The sequence below is a fragment of the Miniopterus schreibersii genome (genome assembly GCF_964146895.1).
Source record: "Miniopterus schreibersii genome assembly, chromosome: 16".
Classification (NCBI taxonomy): domain Eukaryota; kingdom Metazoa; phylum Chordata; class Mammalia; order Chiroptera; family Miniopteridae; genus Miniopterus; species Miniopterus schreibersii.
The window spans coordinates 18,218,215-18,231,255 of NC_138116.1; the positions used below are offsets into that span (position 1 = coordinate 18,218,215).

The window sequence follows — 13,041 nt, forward strand, 5'->3', positions numbered from 1 at the left end:
CCAATCCTGATGATTCAATTCTGCAGCTGCTAAAAATACCATGGCTATCTTTCGTTGATTGATCGGTTATGGCTTGTGGGGAGAATTTCTGGGGAAAACAAGGTATACAGGGCAGGGGGGAGCAAAACTGGGTTACCTTGTACAAGGGAGAGGAACGGCTGTCATCTCACAGAAGGGTGGGTATGGATGCGGACAGATGGGGAGGTGGCCCTGGCTTGACTCCTGAGCTAGAGCTGGGGAGGGAAGGATGAGTCACACAGTGGGGGACTGAGTGGGGGGCTGCTGCAGCTCTGTAAGGAGCCAGCAAGCACTAGGTGGGGTGGGAGGCCTGAGCTGTGCTGCTGGCTGGGTGAGTGGCTGTGGCAGGTGCCGTAGGTGTCCCGGGTCACATCTCCTCAGTGCATCTCTGGTTTCAGCTGCTGCGACAGTTCCTTGGGAGTCTGTCTGCTCAGGGACCTCCTCAAGTCTCCCTTTCTGCAGCGGGGCAGTTCTGGGAAGCAGCTGTACCTTCTCAGAGGTCCTGGTGAGTAAAACCATGGTTGCCTGCGGTGACAGCTTTAATAACACAGCCGATATTGGCATCTCTTTCTCTCCTCTCTTCCCACTCTCTCACTCCTGTTTCCTAGGATCACAAACAAACCACCAGCACCCAAGTCCTTGTTCTCAGGGGAATCCAAATTAAGACACAGGACTTATCCTCTCTAGGCCTCAGCTTCCCCACCTATAAAGTTCGGGGTCTGAATCAGGGATAATTCTCCAGGGAATGTCATCTGAATTCTCCAAACAATCTTCTCAAAGGGCTGTGGTGAGCCACCTAAGCTGGGTGGTTCCTGCAGGTGTTCTGGGCAGAAAACAGCCAAGAATTGCAGGGGACTGAGATCCTGTGAGTCCACACTCATTACTGTCCACAGGTTGATAAACCTAAAGAACTGCTGAGGTGGTTCCCAGTGGTCACCCCTCAAGAAAGACTGTGTACCCTACATTCTTACCTCACTGGCATACTGTAGAGGGTGAGGAATAGAGTGAAGAAATAAAACGGAGTCACTCCAGTCAAGCTGCTAAATTGCTAAAATCAAGTAGGCTGAGGCATGAGGAAATGATTCTATTCTTGCTTTAACTAGCCCAGGAACTTAAAGTTTTATATGGATATCCTCCTGATGACCCTCTAGTTATCCCCTGAAAGAAAGTTTGTGTGTCCACTGGATATCTGGAAGATTAGCATCTCAGAACAATCTAGGAGCTAAGAATTCATTCTCAAGAATGCAATTTTTACTATGAGATCTCTAAGCTTTTTACTCTTCTTTGAACACTCTGCATATTGCCTAGTTGTGTTTATGGTTTGAAAATCCTAAGAGCCTTGAATAAAACTTCATCACTTATTTCTAGCCAAAGCCCCCTGATTTGGTTATGCTAGATCAGTAAGGGCACCCATTTTTGCCCACTGGGAAATAGATATATTCTTTTCTTTGGGTTTGCCAAAGCCATAGTTGCAAGAGCAAGCATGTAGAGAGAACCTGCTTAAGAAGAAAGCCAACACAGGGGAAAGTAGGGAGAGAAGGAGAGAGACAGAGGGAAACAGAAACAGGGAGACACAGTGGCCAACTTAATCCTGAGGTTGTTGAATCCCTAGACCCAGCCATGTAAGTCTACCCACCTTGGAACTTTTCACTATCAAAAGCCAATAAATTCCTTCTTAAAAAACATTTTTAATATGTTCTTTAAAAAAATGTTTTTTTTTAAAATATTTTTAATTGATTTTTTTTTTTAGAGTGAGAGGAAGGGAGAGGGAGAGAGAGAAACATCAATGTGAGAGCAAGACATTGATCTGCTGCCTCCTGCACACCCCCTATCAAGGATCGAGTCCACAACCTGGGCATGCGCCCTGACAGGGAATTGAACCCACAATCTTTTGGTGCACGGGACGCCACCCAACCGACTGAGCCACACCAGCCAGGGCCCCTCTAAATTTAACCCAGTTTGGGGGGGAAAAAGTAGCTGAACTCCATTTGTGATAACACGAATGAAACATGAAGGACATTATACTAAGTGAAGCCAGACACAGAAAGACAAATATTGCATAACCTCACTTATAAGTGGAATCTAAAATATTAATTAATTAATGACAATTTTAGTTGGGTTTCTGTTGCTTACAACTGGTGAATCATAATTATACCTACATTTTCCACAGTCAGTGGATAACCACTGCCCTTGAAGGCCAAGCAGGCCACCTCACACAGCCCAGCCTCTGGATTAGGAGGCAGCAAAGCGCAAATCTCTGCCAGTTTAATGGTCTCATTGTGCAACAAAGCATTGAAGGTGTGTGTGTGTGGGTGTGTGTGTGTGTGTGTGTGGTGGCGGCGGGTGTGTGTGTCTGTTTCACAACAGGCATTCTCCTATTCTCACAATGACCCACAGTCCTATTTGGTTTGTAACTTGGTTTTCTCCCCTTTCACCATTATTTTCAGACTGGGCAGTGGCCTCTTGGAAAATCTAGTTTGCAAATGAACAGGACGATTTACAAGCAAAAAAAAAATCCAGTTCAATTGTCACATGTGCTATCTCCTCTGTCTCCCAGCAGCTCTGATAGATGCTGTGACAGAGACCTCCAACAGCCCCTTCTTCCTTAACAATACACCCGCAGATGTTTCTCTGGCCATATGGAATAGAGACCACATTTTCAAGCTTCCCCAGCAGGTGATCTGGCCCAAAGGTTAAGTTCTGGTGGATGAGATATATATATATATATATATATATATATATATATATATATATATATATATATATATATATATATGTGTGTGTGTGTATATGCATATATATGTATATATGTATATATATGTATATATATTTTTATTGATTTCAGAGAGAGGAAGGGAGAGGGAGAGGGAGAGGGAGAGGGAGAGGGAGAGGGAGAGGGAGAGGGAGAGGGAGAGGGAGAGGGAGAGGGAGAGGGAGAGGGAGAGGGAGAGGGAGAGGGAGAGGGAGAGGGAGAGGGAGAGGGAGAGGGAGAGGGAGAGGGAGAGGGAGAGGGAGAGAGCAACATCAATGAGAAATATTGATCGGCTGGCTCCTGCATGCCCCCTACTGGGGATCGAGCCCTGACAGGTTTGGAATTGAACCGGCGACCTGCTGGTACCTGAGATGAAGCTCAATTAACTGACCTACACTGGTCAGGCTGGCCAATGGGATTTAAAGACAGGTAGTGGGTGTAACTTCTGAGAAGAGTCCTCAAAGGGAAGGTTCATCTCTTCTTTTTTCTGGCCAGCATGAATGCAGCTTGTAACATGAAAAGAATGGCAGCTATCTTGGACTACCTGGTGAGCTTGGACACCACAGAGCAGCAAGACAGAAGGGGGCTGGAGTCTGACGGCAGGATGCACCATGCAAGCTACAGACTGGCTGTCTCCCAGAAAAAGTAGCTCCATCTCCTTTAAGCAAAAGGGAAATTGGTTTTCTCTGCTATGCACTGTGGCCAAAAAAGGAGGTTCTATGGAAAGTAGGGTGATCTGACCATAAATTCCTACCTGGGCAGGTCATGGTGCGTGGTTGTGCAACAAGCGTATAACTTCTTTAGTAACAGGTTTATCTTTGCCTTAAATAAGCCTGTCCATTGTTTCTGTGCATCTAGGTTAACACAATCTTTGAAATAAAAATAACCACCCTCAAGGGGGCACATAATCTTATTAACCCAATCCCTACCTTGCTTTCTCCCACCTCCATGTAATCCTCCTTAGCGTCCCTCCTGAATTTCAAATGCATAAAAGAAACTGCAAACTGTTGTTCTCTGAAGCATTTATGAAGTGTGTTGAGATCTTGCTTCCAGGTGTATTCTCTTTTTTTGTCTCAAATAAATCTTTATAAAAATTCTCTACAGCTTGGACGTTCTTATGTCGATGACACTAAGCAAATCCTAAAAAAACAAAGGTAGGAATTATGAACTCTTTATTCTGTAGATAAGGAAACCGAAGTTCAAAGATGCCAAGTGGACTACCCAGGCAGCAAACAGCTGAGCCCAAAGTGGAGAACCCAGGATGACTGCCACATACTCCCACAGGAATCGGGGAGAAAGGAGTGGTGTGGGCATTCCTGTGCTCTAGGTTTTGGGTTTACCTCCTATCTGGTCACTAGAGATTGTCTAATCTCAATTTGATTTTTTCCACAATTGTTTACTCATTGAACCCAAGAAACTGGGGCTGGGGTAGGACGGGGTGGAGGTGGAAACAGGTGGCTCCTTCCAAGGACTTAAGAGTTCTAGAAACTCCTATCAAAGCAATTTGCTCATAAACTTCAGAACCTCCTATCATTGCAAAAAGTTCAAGCTCAGACAGAACTGATTCTACTTCCTCCAACACACCACAGAGGCCCTGGGCAAAAAAGGGGGCCACTTCTTTTTCTTTTCTTAAACAGTGTGGCAAATATCCCATGTAAACCTGAAAAGGACAATGAAGAGATTTGGTTTTAGGACAAGTCATTTGTTTGTTTAAATGTGTTGAAGTTGGAGCACAGCCAGCAGTCCCAGTTGCTCCCAACTCAAAGAACTGAAGTAAATACATATTTAGTAAGGCCTCAGCTACTAGGATGGTTATTGTGAACACAAGGCCCCAGGTGGAACTGAAGCTGTGTGAACCAGCCAGGTGGGAGCTGTGAGGGGACTGGGGACAAAGCACAGCCTCACCTAAAGTTACCTTGCGGAGTTGGCACAGGCGAACTCAGACCCAGATCTGCTGCCAGATCTGATTTCATAAGAAGTTGCTCAACTTGTTGTTTTTGGCATCTGGTGTGTTCACTCTCAGTGCCTTACAGTGAATGATCAAATAAATGAATTCATAATGATGCACATAACAACCCAATTAAAAAATTAGCAAAGGACTTGAATAGACATTGTTTCCAAAGAAGATATGCAAATGGCCATCAAGCACATGAAATGCAAACTAAAACAACAATGAGATGCTACTACACACCCACTTGGAAGGCTATAATTAAAAAAAGAAAAATAGCAGGTGTTGGCCAGCATGCGGAGAAACTGGAATCCTTGTGCACTGTTGCAGGGAATGAAAAATGGGGCGGTCACTGTGGAAAACAGTTTGGTGGTGGTTTTCCCAAAAGTCAAACACAGAGTTGCCATATGGCCCAGCAATTCCACTCCTAGGTATATGCCCGAAAGGACTGAAAACAGGCGTTCGAACAAAGACTTGTACACAAAGTGCATAGCAGTGCTGTTCACAATCGTCAAAAGAAACAACCCAAATGTCAGCAATGGACGATGGGTAAACAAAAGGTGGGACACCCCCCCCCCCGGCTGGTGTGGCTCAGCAGTTGAGCATCGACCTAGGATCCAGGAGATCGTGGTCCGATTCCCGGTCAGGGCACACGCCCCGGTTGTGGGCTCGATCCCCAGTCGGGGGTGTGCAGGAGGCAGCCGATCAATGACTCTCTCATCATTGATGTTTCCATCTCTCTCTCCCTCTCGCTTCCTCTCTCTGAAATCAATTTTTTAAAAAAAGAAAGAGAAAGGAAGGAAGGAAGGAAGGAAGGAAGGAAGGAAGGAAGGAAGGAAGGAAGGAAGGAAGGAAGGAAGGAAGGAAGGAAGGAAGGGAAAGAAGAAAAAAAATATCTTCAGGTGAGGGTTAATAAAAAAGGGACTATTTCTTTCTATGGATGAAGAGTAAGAGGTTCATTTTCTTAAGGGTCCACCTCGGGTGGGTGGCAATCCTGGACCCTTTCTGTGTGTACTGCTCTTTACCCTGCAGCCCGCCCACAGCCCCCTGGGGCCCCGCAGCGGAGCCCTCCAGGTGCCACAGGCTTGGCCCCCGCCACGTCTCTGCCCTCAAGCACACGCTGTTTATTGTTTACTCGTGGACCTGATTCATCTTCTTCGCTGCTGCTGATCTTACCGTCCTGTTCTCGTGGTTCCTGCACACCTCGCCTGGAACAAAAGGTAACGGCCCTGCATCCTCACTGCACAGCCCCTGGTTACACGAACCTGGAAAGCCTGGTGTCCCAGCATCAGCCCTGCCCAGGCCAGCCTGGCCTTCAAGCAGGAGCTGGACAGAAAATATGGGCTTGCTGGTTCAGGGAACTCCGGTGAAAGAGTTGTGACATTCTGGGACTTTCCAGGACTGACAACTAAAGTCCAGGCCTGAGGCCTCTCTGGGCACCAAGGATCATAAAGGATCAGGCGGAGGCCACAGGCAGAGCTGGGCCCTGAGTAGCCATGGGAAGCAGGGGCGATTAGGTTACCTGAGCAAACACTTTGGGAGAAGCTGTTTGTTTTGTCTCCCGTCAGATTACCTGCTGGGTAGAGGTGCTTAGGACCTGGGCCAGAGGCTTGCAGGTAGATTCTGCCCCAGGCTGGAGGCTAGAGGTTGGAGTGAGAATTTCCCCAGATCCTGAACAAGGCCTCTTAATCCTTTTAGAGGCCACCAGGCAAGGAGGGTGAGTAAATGTGAGGGACTTGTGGGTCTGCAGAAACATGCCACACGCTGAGACCAATCACTGCTCCCTGGGCAAGGTGACACGCCAGCCACCAGCAGAAAGGCTTTAGAAACAAAACTGAAGCAATAGCTTGCTTTTGTTCGGGGTCTTGAACTGATCTCTGCCCCTACCCCAAGGGCATCTGATGCCAGGCTGTCCCCTAGCCCTAAGAAAAACATACATCGGCAAAGCTAAAAAACAAGAAACTGCCTAGGTTTAAAAATCTCATTTTTTTAAAAAATTTTATTTTATTTATTGATTTTAGAGAGAGAGAGGACAGGGGAGAGAGAGAGAAAAAAACAACGATTTGTTGTTCCATTCCTTTACGCATTCATTAGTTGCTTCTTGTATGTTCCTTAACTAGAGATCGAACCTGCAACCTTGGCGTATCGGGATGACACTCTAACCAACTAAGCTACCTGGCCCAGGTCTACAAATTCATTTTATATATGAGACACAAAGGATTAGTATTCAGCCTGTATTTTAGAAAAACAAACAAACCCACAAATGAATATGGACATGTAATCGAACACAACAAATGGGCAGAGAATATGAATAGAGTATTCACAAAAGACATTTCAAAAGATGCCCAATCTCACTGGCAATCAGGGAAATGTAAGTTCAAACCACAATGAGATACCCTTCACCCCAACCAGAGTGGCAAACACTTTAATATTCAGCAATACTAAGCGTTTGCAAGGATGTGGGGAAACGGCAATTCTTGGTTGCTACTCGTGGTCACAATAATGGGGTTTAAAAATTTTTTTTCCATATGAAAATTTTTTGTTGTTGTTAATCCCCACCCAAGGATATTTTTTCCATTGATTTTTAGAGAGAATGGAAGGGAGGGAGGGGGAGAGAGAGAAACATTGATGTGAGAGAGACACATTGATTGGTTGCCTCCTGCATTCCAGGTACATTCCCTCGACTGGGGATCCGAGACCCTTCGGTGCACGGGCCGACGCTCTAACCACTGACCCATGCTAGCCAGGGCTGCATATGAAATTTTAAAGAAGCAAAATATGAGAGGCTTGATGATCTAAGAAAGGGTATGTAAAACCTTCAAAAGATGTAGTAACTTCCTGGCATGGACAGATGAGACCCACAGCACCTGTTGTGTGAAGGGCCAGGGCAAGACTAACATGTATGCAATGAGGTTCATGTGCTATACTCACAGGCAAGCCTCCGTCCTCAGTCAACACACTGACTCTTGTGTGAGACACAGTTCAAGCTAAATGTGCCAATGCCATCTCCTAGCTCAAGGCAGATGAGAGGCAGGTTTCCTCTTCCATCTCCCTTGCAAAACAAAACAAAAGAATTGCAACTGAAGTCTTTTAGAAAAAAACAACTTCAAAATAGATCATGGACTTACATGTAAAACATAAAACCAGAAAACATTTAGAAAAAATGTGGAGAAAATCTTCAGGATTTAGGGCTAGGCAAAAAGTTTTTAGACTTGCCACAGCACAATCCATATAACTGATTAACTGGACCTCATCAAAATTAAAAGTTTTTGTTCTGTGAAAGATCATGTTAAGAGGAAAAGACAAGCTAAAGAATGTCAGAAAATACTTGCAAACCACAAATCTGATAAAGGACCAGTATCTAGAATATATAAAGAACTCTGAAAACTCAACAGTGATAAAACAAACAATCCAACCAGAAAATAGACAAAAGACATGAAGAGATATTTCACCAAAGAGGATGAATAGATGGCAAGAAAGCACATGAAAGGATATTCAACCTCATTAACATTAGGAAAATGCATATTAAAACTACAGTACAATATCACTATACATCCATCACAATGTCAAAAATCAAAAACAGCGTCCAGCCAGCGTGGCTCAGTGGTTGAGTGTCAACCCACGAACCAGGAGGTCACGGTTCAATTCCTGGTCAGGGCACATGCCCAGGATGTGGGCTGGAGGCAGCCGATCAATGACTCTCTCTCATCATTGATGTTTCTCTCTCTCTTCCTCTCCCTGAAATCAATAAAAACATGTAAAAATTAATTAAATTAATTAATTAATAATTAATAAAAATAGTGACAATACCAAATACTGGCAAGGACGCTGATCACTTATACATTGTTAGTGAGAAAGTAAAATGGTATAGTCATTCTGAAAAACAGGCAGATTCTTTCAAAACTAAACATGCAACTACCAGATGAGCCAGCAATTGCACTTCTAGGCAATTATCCCAAAGAAATGAAGAATTATGTTTCCGGAGAAATGAAGATATGTTCACACAAAAACCTGTACAACCAATGCTTATAGCAGCCCATTGGAAAGAACTGTACACAATCTAAATGTTCTTCCGTGAGCAAATGGTTAAACCAACTACACACCCATATCAAGGGATATTGTCTGCAATAAAAAGAAAGGAACTATTGATGAACAAAACAACATGGATGAATCTCCAGAGAATTATGCTGAGTGGAAAAAAAATCCCAAAAGGTTGCATTCATATAAATGGAGAACAGATAACAGACTGCTGGAGGTTAAGGAAGGAGTGGAGGTGGAAGAGAAGTACTGTGGCGAAAAAAGGAAACCTTGGAGGATCCTCGTGGTGATAGAATTGTTCTGTATCTTGACTGTATCAGTGTCAGTATCCTGACTGTAACTCTGGACTACAGTTTTGCAAGATGTTACTATTAGAGGAAGATGGACAAAGGGTCCATGGGACCTGTTTCTATTATTTCTTACAACTGCATGTAAATGTTCATAGCTTGCCCGAGCCCGTTTGGCTCAGTGGTTAGAGTATTGGACTGCAGACTGAAGGGTCCCAGGTTCGATTCTGGCCAAGCGCACATACCTCGGTTGCAGGCTCGATCCCCGGCCTTTCGGGAGGCAACTAATTGATGTGTCTCTCTCACCGCGAAGTGACTCTCTCTCTTTCCCTTCCACTTTCTCTGAAAAGCAATGGAAAAAAATATCCTCCGGAGAAGATTGAAAAATAAATGAATGAGTGAATGTCCCTATCTCAAAATAAAAAGCTTAATTTAAAAAAAGTTCTTAGATTATATAATATTGGGGACTACAAGGTGTAACTGGGCTGCCCAGTTCAGTGGGCATGGAAACCACACTGTCCCACCACTCTCTGCTGGGATGGCCCCTTGACACATTTGTAAGAACTGTTCTGGGGCGCTCACTTCTCAGCTTGCCCTTTCGCTGCCATACCCAAGAGGTGAAATATTGGGCAGATGAGACCATGTCCTTGTCTCCATGGTTATCAAGGAAAGCTAAACTGTTTAATGTATAACACACATTTTCATGAATTTTTGTCAAGGTCAATGCTCCTTCCAAAAGCATCCCTTGGTTTTTGAGCAAAAGAATCCAGACACAAGAGTATATACTCTAAAATTCAAGAATAGACAAAATTAACCTGTGGAGATTAGAAATCAGAACACTGGTAGCCTCTGGTTGGGGAAGGGAATTGACTGGAAAGGGGCACAAGAGAAATTTCTAGAGCTGTGTTATCTATCTATAGGTAGCCACTAGTCACATGTGGCTCTGGAACACTTGAAATGTGGCTAGTCTGAATTGAGGTGGTCTGTAAGGGTTAAATATGCACCAGATTTGGGAGATTTTATGGGAAAAGTGTAAAATATCTCACTAGCAATTTTTAAAAGATTGATTACATGTTGAAATGATATTTTGGCTATACTAAGTTAAAGAAAATATATCATTAAAATTAGTGTCGCCTAGTTCTTACTACTTTTTAAATATGGCTGCTAGAAATCTTTAAATTCCATATGCACTCACATTATATTTCTGTTGAACGGCACTGTTTTAGAGTGTTGGACAAGTTCTGTATCTTGGGATATTGAGTAATGGGTGTATATATTTGTTAAAATTCATCAAATTGTACGTTTAAGATTTGTACATTTTACTGTATGTAATTATACCACAAAGCACCATGTTCTTTCCACCACCCAACATATACTCCCTGAAGGAGTCTACAGCCTGCCAAGGACACAAACTACAAAGAACTCCCAAGGTACTCTACATTGGTGGAAGAATTCATTTTTAGCACCTTGGATAAAATCACTGGTGCATGTGTTTGTGGGTATGTAGAGAAAGTACACATAAAATTATTGAGTCCAGTAGACTCAAAAAGACAGAAGACATTTCCAAAAGCCTGAAATACTTGGGGTTAGGAGGCATTCATGTTGCAGGTTTTCCCTTGGGCCACTTTTATGGGGCCCCCAGGGAAAGCGCACAAGAGTAAGGGGTGGAGGCTGATTCAGGACACTGACCCCTTGATGGGATCATTAAGGTACATACACGGTCTGGATCTTAGCTTTCTAGGGTCATAACCCAAGATGTCTTCTGTTCAGAGAGAATCACAGAGTAATACTTCATATAAGTATGAAGGCTGCATACTTCAACCACAGCCCTCTTGGATTCAGGTTCAGAGCCCAGCTTCCTTAGGAATCACAGGACATCTCAGAAATGTAGAGTGCTTCTTGTCTAAGTGGCCTATTTTACAAAGAAACCAAGGTGCAGAGAAGTTGAGTGACTTGCCTAGGCCATAGTGAGTCAGAAGAGGTAAGGCTCGGCCTTGCTGTCATCTGACTCCCACGCTGAGAAACACATGAGCACCAAAACATGCTTTGTCAGGCAGAAACACAACTTGTTTCTTTCTGAAGAGAGGGCACCTGGCAGGACTGCTGGTTCCTGTCACTTATCAGATATTCCCCTAGCAAGGCCCACGCAAGATATGAAATGAAGCCCTGGCTGGGTAGCTCAGTTGGTTAGGGCGTCGTCCTGGTACGCCAAGGTTGTGCGGGTTTGATCCCTGGCCAGGGCATGTACAAGAGACAACCAATGAATGCATAAGTGGAACAACAGATTGATGTTCCTCTCTCTCCCCTCTTGTCTCTCTCTCAAATCAATAAATAAAAATTTTAAAACGTGAGAGATGAAATGACAGCCTGAACAAGAGCAGTCTTTCATCCCAACACTCAGCATAAGCAGTTGCTCCCGCCCAACCTGTGTCCCTCCTCCTCTCCAGATAAGGTTATTAAACTGTGGGCCTTGGAGTCATTGCAGGCATGTGCAAAGCCACTGTTTCCCAAGCACGACCTGTACAATAGCCCATCACTGCAAGGGGCACCAGACTGTGGGTTAAGAATTTTTTCATGGGACCTCATTAAACCCTCACAACATGACACGTGAGAAAAGGCAAGTTCAACTTGAGTGCCAAAGCTACCAGCTAGAAAGTGGTTCATTTGAACCCCGATCTGTGTGACTCTAAGGCTTCTGTCTTTTGATTGAATAATTAAAACAATGTTGAGGAGGTTAGGAGGGCTTCATACCCAGATTCAAAGAATCCAAGCACAAGCACGATTTCATATAAGCCTATAGGCTTCATGCTTGAAACTACAATACAGTCCTGTGGGGGGAGGGTTCAGGCCTCTTTAGGAAGCCTCCCCTAAGCCCATTTCCACAAATCAAATTCTCTCCTGCTTTGATTGACATCACCCATGGAGCAGCACCCTTTCTGCCTTGAGTCAGTGGGTCTATGGTCTTCTTGTAGATCTCTCTCAGGCAAAGAACTCAATGAAAACTAGTTTGTACCCCACACTGCATCCTCTATAGTAGTTTGCACACCTACCTCATGTGAGGCAGAAAAGGGTAACTAAAACCAATGTGTACCTTTCACTGACTACAATGTTCAAGTTTATAGTTTATTTTCTATTATTACGTTTACAGTGTAGGAACCTACGTGTATAACAACGCATAGGGGTATCATTACCGCATCACTTGTTAATCGTCTTTGGGGAATTAGGAGAAGAGCCTGCTTTCCGTAACTATTATGGTTTCCATCCAAAACACTTCCTGGCTTAATACAATCCCCTCACATAGGGCTAGCATTTTATAGTTTCCGATACTGGTCCCATCTGATGATAGCCATCCCCCTGGAAGGAGGTCCATGAAGGCCACTTACCCTTCTGCCCCAACCATCAGCATCAAGTCACTGGAGCCCCAGCTCTGAGCACCACACCCAAATCTGAGAGGCTGAAGTCACTGTTCTTTCTGTTTTTCCCAGCTCTAAGTGTTCCCATCACCCTAGCCCAGCCATTTTCAAACTTTTCCATCTCATGGCACACATAAACTAATTACTAAAATTCTGCAGCACACCAAAAAATATTTTTGCCAATCTGACAAAAAATAAGTATAATTTTGATTCATTTACACTGGACAGCTATTGCTGTGTTGGTGGTGTCACTTTTTTATTTGACAATCTAAGGGAAAAGAGGTCAGTGCCCCTGACTAAGCAGTCAGGTATTGCATGTTTTAAAAATCCTTGAGGCACACTGGTTGAAAATCACTGTCCTAGATGGATGCAACTATATCACAGGTAGCCCCAGGCCAGCTTCAGAGATCTGGAGGAAGCCTGTTCCTCTCCATTTCATCAAGGAATCAGTGTTGGATTGCTCCCTCCAAGGCTCTCTGAAGCCCCAGACTAGGGGTTTCCTTGGGGAGGGGGGTGTGGTGGCAAGGGGAAGGAGTTGGTGGTTCAGGACATCTGGAGAGCAACATACAGCTTCTTATTTCCTTC

At 44.2% G+C, this 13,041-nt stretch overlaps 1 protein-coding gene across 3 annotated transcripts in view; it reads right to left on the reverse strand.

Annotated features, from left to right (window-relative positions):
- The window catches only part of ACSF2 (acyl-CoA synthetase family member 2), a 29,437-nt gene that overhangs the window by 14,071 nt on the left and 2,325 nt on the right, over positions 1-13,041 (reverse strand). Inside the window, exon 1 of one of the 3 annotated variants that reach the window (XM_081161221.1) lies at positions 7,650-7,766. The exons of 1 other annotated variant lie outside the window; for it this stretch is intronic. The gene's annotated coding sequence lies outside the window, so the exon portion shown is untranslated. Of the gene's footprint in view, positions 1-3,699; positions 3,911-7,649; positions 7,767-13,041 lie in introns of those variants that run through there. One more of the 3 variants, XM_081161220.1, reaches the window with a different exon arrangement.